Source organism: Aphelocoma coerulescens, chromosome 1 (assembly GCF_041296385.1).
Source record: "Aphelocoma coerulescens isolate FSJ_1873_10779 chromosome 1, UR_Acoe_1.0, whole genome shotgun sequence".
Lineage (NCBI taxonomy): Eukaryota > Metazoa > Chordata > Aves > Passeriformes > Corvidae > Aphelocoma > Aphelocoma coerulescens.
The window spans coordinates 118,862,406-118,879,739 of record NC_091013.1 but is presented as its reverse complement, the minus strand read 5'-3'; the positions used below and the strand labels follow the sequence as shown (position 1 = coordinate 118,879,739).

General features: G+C 53.5%; 1 long non-coding RNA gene across 1 annotated transcript; it reads left to right on the top strand.

The window, feature by feature from the left end:
* The first annotated feature begins 3,721 nt into the window (after positions 1 to 3,721).
* LOC138116806 (uncharacterized) lies at positions 3,722 to 16,508 on the top strand. The gene is made up of 4 exons (XR_011154357.1): positions 3,722 to 3,805; positions 7,931 to 8,104; positions 12,240 to 12,351; positions 15,025 to 16,508. It is a non-coding gene; the product is annotated as an uncharacterized lncRNA (long non-coding RNA).
* The last annotated feature ends 826 nt before the right edge of the window (positions 16,509 to 17,334 follow it).

Below are 17,334 nucleotides of genomic sequence, written 5' to 3'. Positions count from 1 at the left end.
CCGTCCCAGCTCTCTCCCGGCCTGCCGCCAATGGCAGGGAATGCCGGCCCCGCGCCGCCGAAGGGGGGTCGGGATGCATGGGGGGGATGTGCGCTCCCTCGTCCTGCCGGCGCGGCTGGAGCTGCCCCTGCCCGTCCTCAGCCTGTCCCCAGCCAGCCCTTGCAGCAGGAAGATGGGGAACTATTCCCTGCCCAAGCGGTGCTTTTGCCTTTTTACAGGGCTCGGGGCCCATCTTATTTCCATCCTCTCCCTGCCCCTGGCATCTCCTGCAGCTGGATGGTTGTTGGCACCAAAGGCAGGGAGTGCTGTATTTATTTTCTGTTTCTGGGCTGTCGCCCTCCGTGAAGTCAGGGGTGGTGCAAAGGGCTTCAGCCACGACCGGAGCAGTTGCAGGCAACCAGTGTTCAACATCTGCCTCATCCCGCTGTCTGAAATATGCCCCTGATTGGTGACATCCAGGAGAGAAGAGAGGGCTCCTGGGAGCCCGCAGAGCCTCTCTTCCAGTGCCTAAAGGGGCTCCAGGAGAGCTGGAGAGGGACTGGGGACAAGGCATGGAGGGACAGGACACAGGGAACAGCTTCCTACTGCCAGAGGGCAGGGATGGATGGGAGATTGGGAAGGGATTGTTCCCTGAGAGGGTGGGAAGGCCCTGGCACAGGGTGCCCAGAGCAGCTGTGCCATGGAGAGGTTTCTGCTGCGTCACAAGTGTTGAAGCTCAAATTCAAGCCTGTCACGTTTTAAGACAGCACAGGATTGTTTTCATGGCAATCTGGGATACAGGGATATTCTAGGTACCACCCACCCCATGGATGGTTACATCAGCAGAAGAGTGCTGCATCCTTGTGTTGTTTAACTGATATCTGTGTCTTCCTTTTAATCACACTGTAATTTCATTTTCCCCCCTAATTTTGGCTCTGCCAAGTTTTTCTGCTTCCCTCTGAAGCCAGGGGTCTCAGCAGGTCTCAGCCTCCTGTTGCTGTAGTAAGAAAACAGCATCTGGTTTTTCCTTCTGGCTTTGAATATTCTGCTGGTTGTCTTGGAAGCACCTTGCTTTGGAATCATCTCATCATTCCATTCCCCTTCACAGCCCACCTGTTCTAGAAGGTGGCATCAAAAAGCGACATTTTTCTTTGTCTGAACTGTTCAGATGGTGCCATGTGAGTAGATATTCCACACCTCAGACAAGGGGAGATCTTTGAGCCCTCCCTGTAGAAAAAGTCTCCGTCGGCTTCAACAAACCTGGTGTCCTCACATCAGTGATGTTTGGAGATCTGGTCCCTTCAGGGACGGATTCAGCTTTGGCATACCTTAAGCAACAGACTTTTGCACATTAGTATTTCTTGGTGCAGTTAGCTTTGCTTTGTGTCTGCATAAATGATCAACAGTGGGGTCCCAGAGTTTTTATAGCACAATTTTGGCTTTATTAAAAATTAATTTGCTGATATCAAGCCATCAGTACCAAGGTAAATGTTACTGGTCTGTACCAGCAGCGTGTGCCAGCGGAGAAATGAGAAAAGCTCCTTTAAGCTTCCACTGTCAGCTGCTTTTCTCTGCCAAACTCTGAATTGCTCCACCTTCAAGCCCTTCTCTGTAATTACTTCCCATGTAAGATTTTTTTCACCTTCCTAGAAATTTAAAATAAGCTCTAAAACTTTTAATCTTGATTTCTTTCACTGCCTCCCAGTGCTAGAGTCCTTTGACACTGGGGCTCTGTGCTTCAGTCCTTTGAAATGGCTTTGCCTCAGTAACATGGATTTGGAGTAAAATGAAAATAGTTCTTTGTGTTTGAGGGTTGGCAGCCCAGCATAAAGATATTTCAGATTTTTCCTGATTTTTAAGTTTATATTTCAACCTACTCCTGCTGTCTCTACAATACAATCTGGTAAGAGCCACCAAAAAACCCTGCAGAGCTTTAGGATGTTAATATGCAGAAAATGAGTCAGTTCTACCACAGTGTCAGCAAACAGCTTCATCTTGATTGTGAACAGTTTTGTCCAGGGCCAAAGTTCTGGGAATCAGGCTGATCTGCATTGCTGGGGAAGATTCCTGCTGCTCTCCAGTGATTTCCAAGCGCAATTGAGCTCTGCAGGCACTCCCAGCCCCCACAGTGCCACGTAGGAGCTCCTCCAGCGGTGGGATGGCGACTGGGAAGGGGGAGCCAAACTGGGAGTTGCCGTCTTCCGTCTTCCCTGCCCTGTAATGAGCGGTTCCAGCTGCCAAAGGGACACATCCACTCCTCCAGCCCAGCTCCTCCCCTCCAAACCGCACTTGCGCAGGCCAAAACCCGAGTTTCTTTTGTCTGGAGTTATTTCCAGCATGGGTTGACTCAGTGGGTTTAGGGCAGTGCAGATCCACTGAGCCTTGAATTAAAAGCCAGCCAAAGTTTTTGTGAGATGGGTGTGATCCTACAGCCCCCATGACAGAGCAGAGGGAGATTTCCAGGCTGTTGTTGCAGAGCTTGGGATGGGTGCAGAGAAGCTGCCGGGATGGAGAGCAGTGAAATCCAGCTGTACCTAGAGTCCAGTTCTGTGGGAAACAATCCATGCCCAGCCATGAAACATCCAGGCTGGTGCTGCCCCAGTTGTTTAGCTTCTTGTTTCAAGCAGTGTTACTAATTCACTTGATCATCTATTGAAGGAGTGTTTTATTTCTATGAAAGCAGACCCTGTGTGTTCTTTGGACAGGACTTTTTAAATATAAACTCCAGCAGCTTTACACTTTCACCTTGCAGTGACCCAGGACACTCATCCTGTTTTCCTGAGTTGGAGACAGTCTGTCATCTCCTGTGCTGCTGTGAGGTAGTGCTGGTGCAGCATTTCTGCTTTCCAGGATCATGGCTGAGGAGGGCAGGGATGCTCAGAGCCAGCACTGAAGAGCTTCAGAATCATCCAGTGCCACCCCTGCCATGGCAGGGACACCTTCCACTATCCCAGGCTGCTCCAAGCCTTGTCCAGCCTGGCCTGGGACACTGCCAGGGATCCAGGGGCAGCCACAGCTGCTCTGGGCACCCTGTGCCAGGGCCTCCCTACCCTCCCAGGGAACAATTCCTTCCCAATATCCCATCCAACCCTACCCTCTGGCAGTAAGAAGCCATTTTTCCTTGTCCTGTCACTTTTTGCCCTTGCAAAAAACCTCTCTCCCTCTTTTTTACAAGCCCTCTTTAGGCAGTGGAAGGGCCTCTAAGCTCTCCCTGGGTCTGTCTCTGCTCCAGAGCTAGTCAGGGCTTGCCTGCTCCTCCAGGTCCCCACATGCAAAGATTCTGGGGGGATTCTGCTTCCTGGCTCAGCTCAAGGACAGGTTTGGGATCAGCACTTTGATTTCCCCCCTGCCCACCCTCCTCTGGCACTGTGAGCTCATTCACACAGCCCCAAGTATCCCAGGGCCGTGGCTTTGCTGGCAGCACTGGAGTGGGATCCCAGCCCTTTTCCCCCTCTCTGGCTCTCAGCCATGCCCATGGCCATGTCTGGCTTGGCAGGACTGGGAGGGCCCAGCGTTGTGAGAGCAGTAGGCACACAAAGGATGGCAGTGGGGCTGAAAGACTGCATCCCTCTGTCTGTGCCCTGTCTGAGTGCAGCAGTGAGAGCCAAGCTCCCTGTGCCAGCCTGCTGTGCCCAGAGCTGGGCCTGCCAGCTCCAGGGGGAGGTCCCTGGGTTTGCATGTCCTAAGGGTGCAAATTTTAATGGATCCTCTGCAAAGCACTGATCTCCTTCTGCTTCTTCAGCAGGTGTGGTGGAGGAGGAAAAGGAAGAGGAGAAGACCTGATTGCCATGGAGGCAGCAAATTCCCCATCCGTGGCATCACCCAGGTATGTCGTGGTGCACAAACAGGAGGGGACAGGCTACAGAGGCTGCAGCTTTCCCACAGAGCACAGCGCAGAGAGACTCCCTTGATCCCAGTTTGTAATCCCTGTTTAATACTCCCAGAGAAAAGTTCAAAATCCACTGGGTTTCCAGCCAACCCAGCGAGGCGGGGGACGGAATTCCTCGGGTGCTTTTGGGTGGAAAGAATGACATCTGTGTGGCCTCAGCAGAGCACCAGCACGGGTGATGGCAGCTGGGATTGCAAGCCCCTGCATCCCCCATCTTCCTGGGAGCTGGGCTATGGCAGGAGATGGAATCCTTGTGGATGTGGCAGGAGGGGTTTGCAGTCCCTGGGGGGGACCCACAGGGCTGTGGGATCCTGTGCTGTTCCTACACTGGTCAGGAGCTCTGGTTTGGGGTCATGGTGAGATGAGGACTCCAGGATGCCCTTTCCAGGTTAATGTTTGGACTCAATGATCCTAGAGGACTTTTCCAACCCTAAACTCTGTGATTCTGAGATCAGCACTGGTGACGTGCACTCCTTACCCCCTCCCTTCTGCCTCACAATGACTGGGACTGGCTGGATCCTCCCAAAAAACAGCCAAAAGGAAAAGCAAGTGCTTGGTTTGTCAGCCACGTCAGCCCCACGAGTGTCGGGGCCATCTCAAGGGCAAGATGTGAGAGCACCAGGGCTTTGGGATGCTGCAGCTTCAGTTTCCTCACTGGAAACAGGCAGCAAGGAATGTGCCAGTTCCAGGTTTTCACTCTTTATTACAAAATATGAGCAGAGAAGGCCCAGGTGGTCGATCTGCTCTGCAGAGTGGAGCTGTGGTGGGAATCTCTGATGTCTTGTTAAAAGCTGAGTTCACTCTGCTGCAGTGAGCTCTCCCTCATCTCCTCCTGGCATTTTCCAGGAGCATATGGGAATGTGAAAGGTCTGAGCTCTGCCTGCCCTTCACATTTGGTGGAAGCTGAGAGGAGGCTCAGCCCCACGTGCTCCCCCCTCAGCGTTTCAGCCTCTCCCGAGGAAACCGGGATGTAAAAGGAAACCGTTTATTCTGGAGCCAGCAGGGGGAACAGAAACGCCCCTAAACCTGACCCTGGCTTGGAGAGGGATCCTCTGCCAGCCAATCTTCTGCTTCCAGCAGAGCACTGCTCAGGAGTGGGAGGCGGGCTGGGCTCAGCCTGTGCTGTGTGTGCACATGTGTCACTCAACTGCCTGTCTCCCCAGTCCTACTGCTGTCCCTAAAAGTCTTGTTGGGAATCAGATTCCCAACAAGCCAAGCTCCAAAGCTGCCACTGTTGATGCCAGTGGGATGAGGGGGCTGAGTGCAGGACAGGGCTGGGGCTGCTGGGTTTGCTGCCTTGGGAGCTTTGGGGCTTGGTGCAGCAGTTTTAAGGCAGGAAAGGAGGAGGGGAGGGATGAATCCTGGAAAGGACATGCTGGGCTCAGCCTGGCAGTGGCCCAGCAGGAACAAACAGCGTGTGCAGTCCTCCTCAGCCACGTGCTGGGATGTGTAAGCACAGGGATGCTCAGGAAGGGGCTTGGCAGCCACTTTGTCTTCTCTGCTCTGACAGAGGCAGCAAAAAGCTGCCCAGAGAGATACAGCAGCAAACACAGGATCCCAGGATGGTTTGGGTTGGAAGGAACATTAGAGCCCATCCAGTGCCACCCCTGCCATGGGCAGGGACACCTTCCACTGTGCCAGGCTGCTCCAAGCCTTGTCCAGCCTGGCCTTGGACACTTCCAGGGATCCAGGGGCAGCCACAGCTGCTCTGGGCACCCTGTGCCAGGGCCTCCCTACCCTCCCAGGGAACAATTCCTTCCCAATATCTAATCTAAATCTCTCCTTTAGTGTAAAACCAAACAGGAGAAGGGGTTTCATCCTTCCCAAGTTTCCGAGGACCATGGCTGCCCCAACCCTGGGGATGTTACTCTGATCTGGTGGGACGAAAGCAGGTCTGAGCTGCTGCAGCTTTGCCTGGGATGACAAAATGCACCCACCTGGGAGGCAAATGTCCCTTGCCATAGGTCCAGCTTGGGTCAGGGAGCTTAACCCATAACATGGCAGTTTAGGATGTGTCTGCAAGAGGCCAGGATGTATCTCCAAGGCCAGGGACCCTTAGGAAGAAAGGGACATCTTCCTTGTGTCCCCACATCAAACCCCACTTAGCCTGAATACTCCTGCCTGCTTCAAATATGCCAACAGAAAATTGCAGTGTGTTTTTCCCAGCTACTGTATAGATTCCCCACGAAAACCTGGCAGGGAAGAGGTAGCAGGATTTCTGGAAAATTCAAGGAGCCCACATGATGCAACCCTGCTGCATTCTTACAGAGCGACGCCCACTCCTGGGAGCTTCAGAAGGAGCTGCTCACATTTAATTCCAGCTGCCAACAGGCTGCATCCACACATTAAAGACTTTTCCAGGGTCACATCCCTGTCCTGCCACAGCTCCTGGTATTGCAGAGCCACCTTCCTGCATCAGGGAGAGTTAACGTTAACTTCAGAAGCAAAACCCACTCTCTGTTTTCCTTCTTTTGTAACTTGCAGGGAGGAAAGTTGTGGATCGTCCAGTGAACTTTTCTGTGTTTCCCATTTCAGAATGAAGCTAGAAGGGCTTTTTCCTGGTCTTCCCAAATGGGTTTAGAAACTCCCAGGCATGTTTAGTTTTGGGAATAGTCATGCACTTGGCAGTAAGAGCAGAAAATACGGATCCTGGAGCAGGGGGAGCTCCGTGGCTGTTGGATGGGATCTGCCAGTGGAGTCACACAAGGCAGATCTGACTCATCGCATCTGCAGATGTCCCAGGATTCTATGAAGTTGGGCAAGGCTGATTATCCTCTGTAAAAATTGGGGAAACTGAGTGAGGCATGGAAGGTGAGTTTGGGGCAGAATCAGAGCCAGGCTGGTTTATGCTGCTTTCCTTCTGCACAAGGATGCTGAGGACTTGATAGAGAGTCCCAGAGGCATCTTCTCCCTTCCTGCACAGACAATCTGCTGAGGGCTGGGAGGCCAGGATGTGGAGCTGCTCTCTGTGGGATTATCCCAGCTCCAATCTCATCCAGCAGAGATGGATCTCTTGGCCAGGAGGTGCTCACAGCCACAGAGCAGCCTTTGTATCCTTGTCTTCTCTCCCTGCTCCTGGTTACTCTGCCTTAAACCCCAGGCAGGAACGGGCTCTGCTTTGTGTTTTTGCAGCCTGTGGGAGCACAATCGATGCCATTCTCCAGTGTGGATGCCTGAATTGTGCTTCCCACTCTGAGAAGAGATTCAGGAGCTGCCTCTCTGCACCTCCAGGCAGCACAGTCCAAGCTCCTGGCCCAGCACACAGCACACTGAACATCTCCTGCATGTCCCTGCATCTGTCAGGCTGTTCCCAACGCTGGAGGAGGCATCAGAGCTGCTGAATTTGGCTTTGCATAGAAGGTCTCTTGTTCAGCCTGGGGCAGAGGTGCTTGGGAGAGGTGGGGCAGGAGGTTTAGATGAATGAAGATCGTTGTTTCACTCCTGATTCCCTTCAGGAGGGTGCTGGATGTTTCCCAGCCATGCACAAACAGCTTGGATTGAGTCTTTGAAATCATTTGCACTTCTGCACTCTGTTGGCTTTGACGTCAAGACCTGAATCCCCCTGGGATCACTCCTGGTTTGGGACCCAGGGGATGCTGTGGTTACAAGGGCACGTGTGACTCAAAGCCTCTTACAGCTGCCCTGCTCCTCTCCTGCATGGATCTGGCTTAGCCCCATCCAGTTGGGAATTATTTCAAGCTCCTTTGCTGCCTGAACACAGAGAAGCAGCAGCAAAGAATTCAAGGCAGCTCCTGAGTTTTGAACAGTTCAGGATGCAAGTCAGGGCTGCAGTTTAGTGAAAGGGAAACACTCAAATCCTGAACTTCCAAGGGTTTCTGTTGGATATGGAATAGGCAGTTCTAGTCATTGTAGTTTCCAATGACAACGCTGCATGCTGAATAATGCAAAACAATGGAGAAACTGCAATTTGTACATTGTGGAATTGTCTTCGTTTTCCAAAGACCCCCCCCAAATTCAGGAATATCTTCAGTCCCTGTGACGGTGCCTGTCTTGATGAATTAACAGTTTAACTATGATTTTCTCCCTAATTCCACCTAATAGAATACTTGGATCTGCTGGAGGCAAGTTCACCAAATGCGGGATGCACAATGAATCCACTCTGGGCTTTGTCACTGATTCACCACGTGCTGTGAATCCAGCAATTTGCCACTGCCTGAAGCTTTCCTGACTTCTCTGGCATTTGCAGGAAGGTCCATGGTCACCCCTTGGAAGCAGGTATGAAGTGGCAGGTGGGGCAGGATGGGGGACAGCCAAAAAGCCCTGCAGGAATCTTGGGCACCACAGGGCTGAGGCAGAGTCAGTGCAAACAAATCCTCCTGGGCATGAGAAGCACTGGGCTCACAGCACCGTGCACTCCAGAGGTCCTTTAGAGCCTCATCACCTGTGTTGTCCCATTAGCTGGAAAATCCCAGTGCTCAGATAAACAGATAATTGTGTGCCTTGATGCCAGCCCTGCATCCCCAGGGCAGCAGGACCACTGTCCTTGAGGGTGGGATCAGGGAGAAAACCTCCCCCAGCCTTGGCTGCCTCCAGGGTTTCTGTCTCCGGTCCCAGCTCCAATCCCACGCCCTAAATCCTGCACTGGGAATACACTGCTGGCTCTGTGTGGCTGTGGCCAAGAGTTTCCCATGCTTCAGAAAGTGCCATAAACTCACAGTAAACAGCACAGCCCTGCACTGCTGTCCCTGAGCTCCCGTGGCCCCCAGTGCAGCTGATGCTTAAACAGTTGGCAGAAGGAGGATATTTAGGATTTCTGGGCTGCAGAAGTGTCAGTGTGGAAAAGGCTGCACCAAAGCAGAGAGACCAGCGGAATTAGTTGGATTGCAAAATCGTGGAGCCAGAGGGGCTGGCTGGGATTCAGGAGCTTGAGAGATCTGGGAGCACACAGATCCAGTTAGGGCACTGCAGGACGGGTTTAGACCCTGCTCCCATGCACAGCAGCCCTGGGCACGGCGTTCCCCTGCAGAGCCTCCCCCGCGGCCCTGGCACTGCTCCCCTTTCCTGGTGTTTCCCCAGGAGCAGTGCCCAGCCAGGATCCCACCAGCTCCATGACATCCCCAAACCCACCCCCCGAGCCCCTCTGCGGGGCTGGGCACTGGCAGAGCCCTGGCCCTTGTCCCCCAGGGCATCTCTCCCGAGCCTGGGGAGCCGCCGCTGCCCCGGGCAGGGACATTCCGTCCTCCCGCTCCGTGTCCCGTGTTCCGGTCTCACTGCTCCCCCCGCTGCCCGGCTCCGGCACCATCCCGGGCTGGCTCCAGCCTTCCCCGGCCACCAGTCCCTGCAGGAGGAGCAGGAAAGGCTCGGGCTCCAGTGCACAGCCCGGGATGTGCCCCAGCAGTGCGGCCTGGGAGCCTCCCTCTGCCAGGGAGAGGTGTCTCCTTCCACTTGCCCTGGGAATGATGCTCTCCCAGGCCAGTCCTGGAGAAAAGCAGAGCAAAGAGGAGCAGCAAGGCTGGCAGGGGCCAGGAGGGAAAAAGGGAAGCAAAGATGGCTTTTTGCTCATTTGTTGTTTCTTTTTCTTGTTTTGGGTTGGAAAGGACCTGAAAGCTCATCCAGTGCCACCCCCTGCCCTGGGCAGGAACACCTTCCACTATCCCAGGGTGCTCCAAGCCCCGTCCAGCCTGGCCTGGAAAGGGAACTGAACTTATTTCAGACTCTGCCAGATACAATTTCAAATTTGATTAATTAGAGTTATCACTAGAAATAAGATGATGATAGTGTAGATAACCCCAAACTGTGGGAGCATGGCATGGATGTCTGAGCAGCACACAGCATGCCAAGAGATTCCGTACGTCTTTCCAGGTTTCAGTTTCAAAGATGCTATTCTGCCTTGGAGCAGAGAGAGGGAGTCCTCCTCCTTCTCTTTGAGGGACCTGCAGGATCCTCTACTCCTGAAGAGGGTTCCCCAGGCTGCCCAAATCTCTCCCAAGCTTGGCTGGGGATGCAGCGTGCCTGCAGGAGAGAGGCAAGGAACAAATGGGATCTGCAGGAGAATCTTGGCAGAAAGACTGTAGGGATGGGAGTGACTTAGAGCAGCCCTCTCATACAAACTCATACAATTGTAATGGCACAGAAGGGTTTGGGTCAGAAGGGACCTTAAAGCTCATCCATTGCCACCCCCTGCCCTGGGCAGGGACACCTTCCACTATCCCAGGGTGCTCCAAGCCCCGTCCAGCCTGGCTTGGAAGGGGAACTTAACTTATTTCCTCTGTGCTTGACCACTACCAAACCAACAGAGGCTTCACCACTCAGAGATCTGTTTTTGCTGTTTTACTACTCCACCAGTGCCCTCTCTGTTCCTACCTGCAGCTGTTTGTTGGGTGTCCTGGAGAAGGAACAGCCCCTCACCACCCCACAAAGCCGGGGACAGTCCCTTGGGAAGTTTCAGGGCCAGGTGTTTTCTAGGTATCCCGAGGTGCCGCAGAATTGGTGGCTGTCCTGAGAAAGGGGACGTGACCTTCCCTTGCTGTAGGTGTCCATCACTACTCCATGAGGTTCTGGGACGTGTCCATGTGTCCTGGAGGGATGTGCCAGGATCGACAAGCAGCAGGCAATCCCTTTAGCAGGGAGTGGGAAGGACTGGCTTCCTACAAGACTCTACAAGGCTGGAGCCCCCAGAGGGGGTTTGCAGTGATACCCTTCAGGTCTTCTCAGCTTGGTCCAGAACTGCAGCCTCCCATTAAACACCACCCAGAAAGGGGGGTTTGGCTTGTAGGGAAGTGTTTTATTTCCTTTAATGAACTCAATCTGAACTGGATGGAGCCCAAGCCTGTTCTCAGTCACCACCCGAGCTGTGCGTGATCAGAGCTGACAGCCCCAGTGGTGCTGGTGCAAATGCCAGCAAACCCCATTGATCGACCTGAAAAGCCCCAACAGGTCTGACATGAAACATTCGTGCTCAGGGGATGGATATTTGAGATGAAACCTCAGCAGCAGTTCCTGCTCAGATCCCCTCCTGTCCTGACCTTGCCATTGCCAGCAGTGAGGAAAATCCGTGCAGAGTAACTCAGGGATTGCTAACAGCCCCTTGCACTGGGAGAACCAAGTGAAGCAGCAAGTTTTACCCTGTATCTATCCAGGAGAGAGAAATTAGAGCCTGTCAGGGTTCTTAGAGCCTGGCTGGGTGATTTACCAGGGATCTGAGTGCCTGTGCACACAGCTCCAGATGCCTCCCGCTCGCCTTCCATCAGGACACGCTGCCTCCCGCAGGGAGCTGCTGGATGAAAGGGGAATTAAAGGCATTTGTTACTCCCTGACACAGCCCATCACCAGGCTGCCTTCCCAAGGAGCTGCAGCTCAGGGGCTTGCCTTGCAGGGAGGAGCTGCTTTATCATGGCATAGCAGCTTGCCCAGGGAAGAGCTGGGAGACAGCTGGGATTTATTCCGGAGCCGGAGTTCTGCTCCTGTGGGGAGACCAGGGGTTGAAGGGATGAGCCAGGCTGCAGCAGGGAGGCAGGGAGGGCATTTCACACTCCTGTAGGCACTCCAGCACTGCACCCCCAGCCCAGCTGGGAGGCAGGTCCCAGCCCCAGCGCTCTCATCCTGGTTCCCCGAGCTCAGTGCCTTTCCCTGGCCTCGGCCCATTGGAAGCACAGAGTTGGTGATGCTCCATCAGCTCCATCCCATGCCTGATCCGTGCTTGCTGCCCACCCTCTCTGCACCCCCATGTGTTCCCCTTGGGGAGTCCTGTTCTGTCTCCAAACCCCTTCTGCTTCCAAAGGATTTCTTTCCACACTCCCAGCTCCCCTCTCTGCCCTATAAACGGAAAGGCTTAGGCAGACACTGCTGCACATTTAGAGCTGTGTGACCACGAGATTTGCTGCAGCCAGCCCAGTCAGCTGATCCAGCCACACTCATTCAAGGAATCATTTTCCACTGACGTCCAAGCTGTGGCTGCACAGGGTGGGGGGAAAAAAAGGGTGACTTGGTGTGTTTGGGATAAGTGGTGAAGGAAAAGCACACCTAGAGAGGGGGCACATCTCTGCCATTCCTGAACCCCAAGCTGCTGCATCTGTCAGGGTAAGCAGTGGTAGGATGAGGTTATGAACCAAAAGAGGGTGGGGCCAAATGGGATATTGGGAAGGAATTCTTGGCTGAAGAAGGTTGATGAACCTTGGTGAAGGTTGTCCAGAGAAGCTGTGGCTGCCCCTGGATCCCTGGCAGTGTCCAAGGCCAGGTTGGACAGGGCTTGGAGCAGGCTGGGGTAGTGGAAGGTGTCCCTGCCCATGGCAGGGGGTGGAACTGGATGGGCTTTAAGGTCTCTTCCAACCCAAACTGTTCAGTGATTCTATGATCCTGTTATTTTTCTGCAAATGAGAGCCTCCTCTGAACTCTTTCCTTCCATCTCCAGCTTTCCAAGATCTCATTCCAGGTTCTGCACCTTGAGAAATTGAGGTGTGCCCCTGAGGCTAGCCTGGACCTACTAAATCCCACAGGGTTGGATCCCTTTCTGTGGATTGGAGGTGAGTTAAGGTCTCGTGTCACATCAGCAGCTGCTGCAGCACCAGCCCTGGCAGCTCCTGCTGCTGTGGGCTGTGGGACCAGGCCGTGCTCAGTGGCCATGGCAGAGGCACCTTCTGCCCCTGTGGCTTTGCTGCTTGGCCTGGAGGAGATTGGAGGCGGAAAGTGAGCGATTGCAGCTTCAGCAGATGGTTATCCCATGAATCATGGGCTACCTGGGCATGTGGTCATCCTGGGATGGCCCCTGCTGGACCTGTTTGTGCACATGCAGCTGATCCGAGGTTTCCTGGGAGGGCTGAGCTCCCTCACGTGCCCTGCCCAGCCCTGGTGGCAGCTCGAGGCCACCACAGGGACAACTGGCACATGAGATGTTTTTCTTTTGATGCCCAGTCCCCCCGCCCTCGTGATGGGGCAGCTCTGCCAGTATTCCAGAATTCCCCTCCCCTCCTTCCCCAAACACAGCTGGGAGGGAGTGGGGACCTCAGGGCCTGTTGAACACGTCCCTGCACAGCTGCTGACAGCTGAAATGTCAGGGATTCAGGGAAGGTCGCTGCTTCTTGGCTGATCCTACAGCTGTCCTCACCCCTTGCTGCTGTTGGGGGAAAATCTCCAGGCGGAGAGAGGGGCTGGAGCTGTCTTGGAGGGGATGGGTGAGAGGGAAATTCCTGCCAGGAATGAGTCACCCCCTCGTGCTATGCCTGGAAAAAGCAACTGCTCCCATCCTGCTGTGGTGCTGGGGCAGACAGGATCCCTCGTTCCTTTGGGGGATCCCATTAAGGACAGGCTTTGGATTTTCCTGCTTTAAGATAAGTTAGGCTGGAGTTTCACCCAGCTTAGGGAGAAGCAGCAGAGCCAGGTATCAAATCCCAAATGACTTCCCAATTCCTGGCTGCTGAGGCACAAAGCATAGGGTGACTTAGTCTGGTTTACCCACATCCTTTGTGTCATTTTAAACTGAGCGGAGAGATTTTAGATTAGATATTGGGAAGAAATTCCTCCCTGTGAGGGTGGGGAGGCCCTGGCACAGGGTGCCCAGAGAAGCTGCCCCTGGATCCCTGGCAGTGTCCAAGGCCAGGTTGGACAGGGCTTGGAGCAGCCTGGGACAGTGGAAGATGTCCCTGTCCCTGGCAGGGGTGGAACTGGATGATCTTTGAGTTCTTTTCCTACCCAAACCAAGAGAAAGAAAAAACATTTATTTCTGCTTCCCACCCTGCTTAGCATTACATTTTCTGAAAGATTCTCCTGCACAGGAGCCTCTTCCTGAGCAGTATGGAATCTGCTTGTGCAAAAAGCCAAAACTCTCCTGCCTAAAAACCTATTTTTAATCAGGGAATACTGGAGATGGTTTAGGCAGAGAGGGAGCAGCACTAAAACAGCTTTGAGCATGGCTTTTGGGCCACACAGCATAATCCAGGCTTAACTTTGCTGGGGTGCAGGATTTGTGCTCTGGGAGAATAACAAACCACCCTCACGGGATGAATCTGGGGCTGATGGCTGGAATTTGAGGAAATCCTGTGAGTTTCTAATCTTAGGCTGCTTTTTCCCTGGGTAGTTTATTCCTTAAAATAGAAAGGCTTAAATGGGATTGACTCCTACAATCCTTCTGGCCTGGCTGGGCTGTAATCTTTAATGGCCAGCGATGGGCAGGGGTGTCACATCACACATCCCTTCTGCTTCTGCTGTGAAGGGAAAACGCTCAGGAGCCCTCCTTTCTGCTCCTTTGTCCCATCCAGCTGACTTTTGGAGCCAATTTGAGCCATGCTTGATGGGCAGCAGCTTTGTGCCAGCTTGGTGACACTGGGCTGGCACAGGAAGTTATAAATGACCCACAAGGGGAAGGCTCAAGTAGGAGCACAGCCCTTTATGAGCTGCCAGAGAATCCACCTGGCAGAAATGCTCTATGGCCACAGCCTGGCCTGGGTGTGACTCAGCTGTGCCCAGAGCATCCCTCACCCTAAAATAGTGCCAGGACATCTGAAACACAAGGAGTTACTAAACCCCTGGTGGAAGAAGGATGGTCCAGGGATGCTGTTGAAAGCATGCTTAAACATGGGGAAACCTGGAGGCTCGACACTCTGGAGTTCCTAATTGGGTCATTAATTCAGAAGGGCATAATGAACAGAGGAATTTAACCAGGCATGAGAGCCAAAGGCAGAAAGGTCAGTAAGTGGCTGGAAATCCCCCTGCCAGACTCCCCACCCTGGGCCAGCTGCTCTTTGGCAGCCCAGGTTTGGTGCTGGTGTCACCTGGAGATCTGTCCCAGCTCCATCCTGCCCCCTTGGAACAACAGGGAAAGGACCCTGGTGTCTGACAGGACCAGGGAACAGCTGGAGCTGTGTCAGGGAGGTTTATGTTGGATATCAGGAAAAGGTTCTTCCTGCAGAGTGTGCTGGGAACTGCCCAGGCTCCCCAGAGTATGGCCCCACAGAGCTCCAGGAGCGTTTGGACACCACTCCCAGGGATGCACAGGGTGGGATTGTTGGGGTGGCTGTGCAGGGCCAGGGGTTGGACTCGACCATTTCCCAGGACTAAGGGAGCAGAAAAGCCAAATGTGGTGCTCTGACTCACATACGAGACAGGTCAGGGAGCTTTGTCCCCCACAAGGTGCAATGGAATGAGGAAACAGCTTTTTTAGGATGACCAATTATATACCTGAATGTCCATTTAAATTTCAGGTCTCCGGGAGAACCATCCACCTCATCTCTGGCAAGCAGATCCAGGTTCCTCCACAGTTTTCCAGCAGGATTTGCAGTGGGTGGTCACAGACTCGAGATCTTGGCAGCTTTGTCAGTGGTGCTGTTTGCTGCAGAAACCACATATTTTTATCCTTGTATGGAATCATCACGTCCTGATGAAATCCAGCATTTGTGCAGCCAGGATAACTTTGCAAGTGCCACCACCCTTTGCAGCTGCCAAGACACCAGCCCTGGCTTTCCCCATCCTCTTCCTCAGCTCTTCAAATGATTCTTCCTAAACCAGTCCTGAGCCAGCAGAGCTCATCCTGGAGGACAGCTCCTAATCCATTTTTCCCATACTGGGCAGCAGCTCCCACACCAGGATCACCTTATCTCTGTAGATCCCTGTCCAGAGGGTCCTTGGCTGCCCCAGCCTGCCCTGCCTGCCCCACCCTGCTGATGCATCTGCAGTTCTCCCTGCTGTGTCCCAGAGGCACAGGGGAGGCCGAGTGGAGCCCTTCCCTTCTCCCACCACCCTGTCTTGGAGTGTGTGGGAAGCTCAGTGCTCCTGGGAGGTTGGGATGAGTCAGTGTTTGCACGTCCTGAGTCACTCCAGGGAGTTGCCAGAGAGGAGGGGGGTGCCCATCCTCATCTGGGGGTGTACACATCCCAGGAGGATCTGTCTGAAAGAAAATCCCTATTGACAGGTCAGCACCTTTAGGGTTGCTTCCAGCAGGGCCACCACCATGGACCAGAAGTGTCACTCCATGAGAAAAAGTTATTTCCTGACCCTGCTTCCATGTGAATCCTTTCAGATGGCCCCCAGCTGATCATTTGGAGGGGTGCCACATCCCCAACCCATGGCTGTCCTTGGAAACTTCCTGAGATATGCCAAGGGGTTCCTCTTGGCAGCTCCATCAGGGCAAGTTTGGGGAACCATGGCATCCAACATGCCAGGGAGGCCATGGAGGAATGCCAGACAAGTCCTCAAAGTGGGGCTCTTGGGATGTCTTTTGAGTAGAATTAATTCCCAGTCCGCCCACTGATTGCGGTTTTCATCACCATTTTTGGGGTTTTTTTGAGCTAGAGATGCTCCTGAGCTCATGTGATGGCTCAGGAGTCCACCCCTGGTGCTCAAAGCAGATTTCAGAATCAAAGGGGAGAGTGGACACCCTTGCTGACACCCCCACAGACACCTGGATGTCCTCTGTCCCTTGATGAACAGCCCAGAGGACACCAGAGGGTACTTCAAATACACATCCAAGCTTTAGATTTTCACCTCCATTTCCAGTTCGAATGGAATAAATTCCCAGGTCAAGAAGAGCTGGAAGAACCACCCCAGGATTTTTTGTTCTCCGAGTCCCTGCCTTTAACATGAAGTCCGTTTTCTGTGCTTGCTCAGAGCAGAGGCTGAGCAGGGAGTGAGGCCAGAAAAACGGGGGGTCATGTCAGACTTTCTTTTTTTCTCCTCTTAACACTGCAATAAAAATACATCCCAAGCTTGTTTTGGGATTAACAAGAAAAAATTCCTCTTGATGGGAACCATCTGTGGCCAGGAGATGCCGGCTGCTCTCTGCTTCCCACCCTCACACAGATGCTGTCATTTGGGGTGTGTTCCTCTCCCAAATATTATTCCTCTCACCCCTGTGCTGGTGGGAGGAATCCCAACGATTTAAGGAGGCTTTTCTCCCACCATTTCAAGGCAGCAGCAGCTCCTGACACCTATGTAGGATAATATTTGCTCTCCTCATTACAGCCCCAGTGCCTGGCACAGCTTGCTGGTGGCTGCTGGGCTCGGAGGGTAAACACTGCAAGTGTCTTTGTTGTGACCTTTCCACCCCAGATGTCACCTTAGGGTCAAAGCAAACATCTCGAGGCCTCTCTGACCTGTCCCACAAACCAGGAGGGGAAATCTGCCCCAAGGAGTGGAGATTCCCTGGCTGTGCCTCTGCTGTGCGGCTGGAAATGAGGGGCTTAGTGCTGGTCCCTTTGTGGTGTTGAAGAATGAGGTGATTTCTGGGGTGGCCCCTGGCCCCAGATGAAGTTTGGGGTATGAAATGCAACTTCTGGGCTGGGTTGGCAACAGGAGGATGAAGAGGAGCATTTGCAGCACCAGAAACTCCAGAGAGATGCAGAGCAGGGAGAAGCCTCCAAGGCCAGGAAGAGGAGAGGAAGCTCAAGCTGAAGCCAGCAGAAGACAGGGCAGGTCTGGCCCTGGGAGGAAAGGCTGGAAGTGTTTCCATGCAGCTGAGGAGGCTGCCTGGCTGCAATGCCTCCTCCTGGGATCAGCTCCTGGCAGGTTGAGCAGGA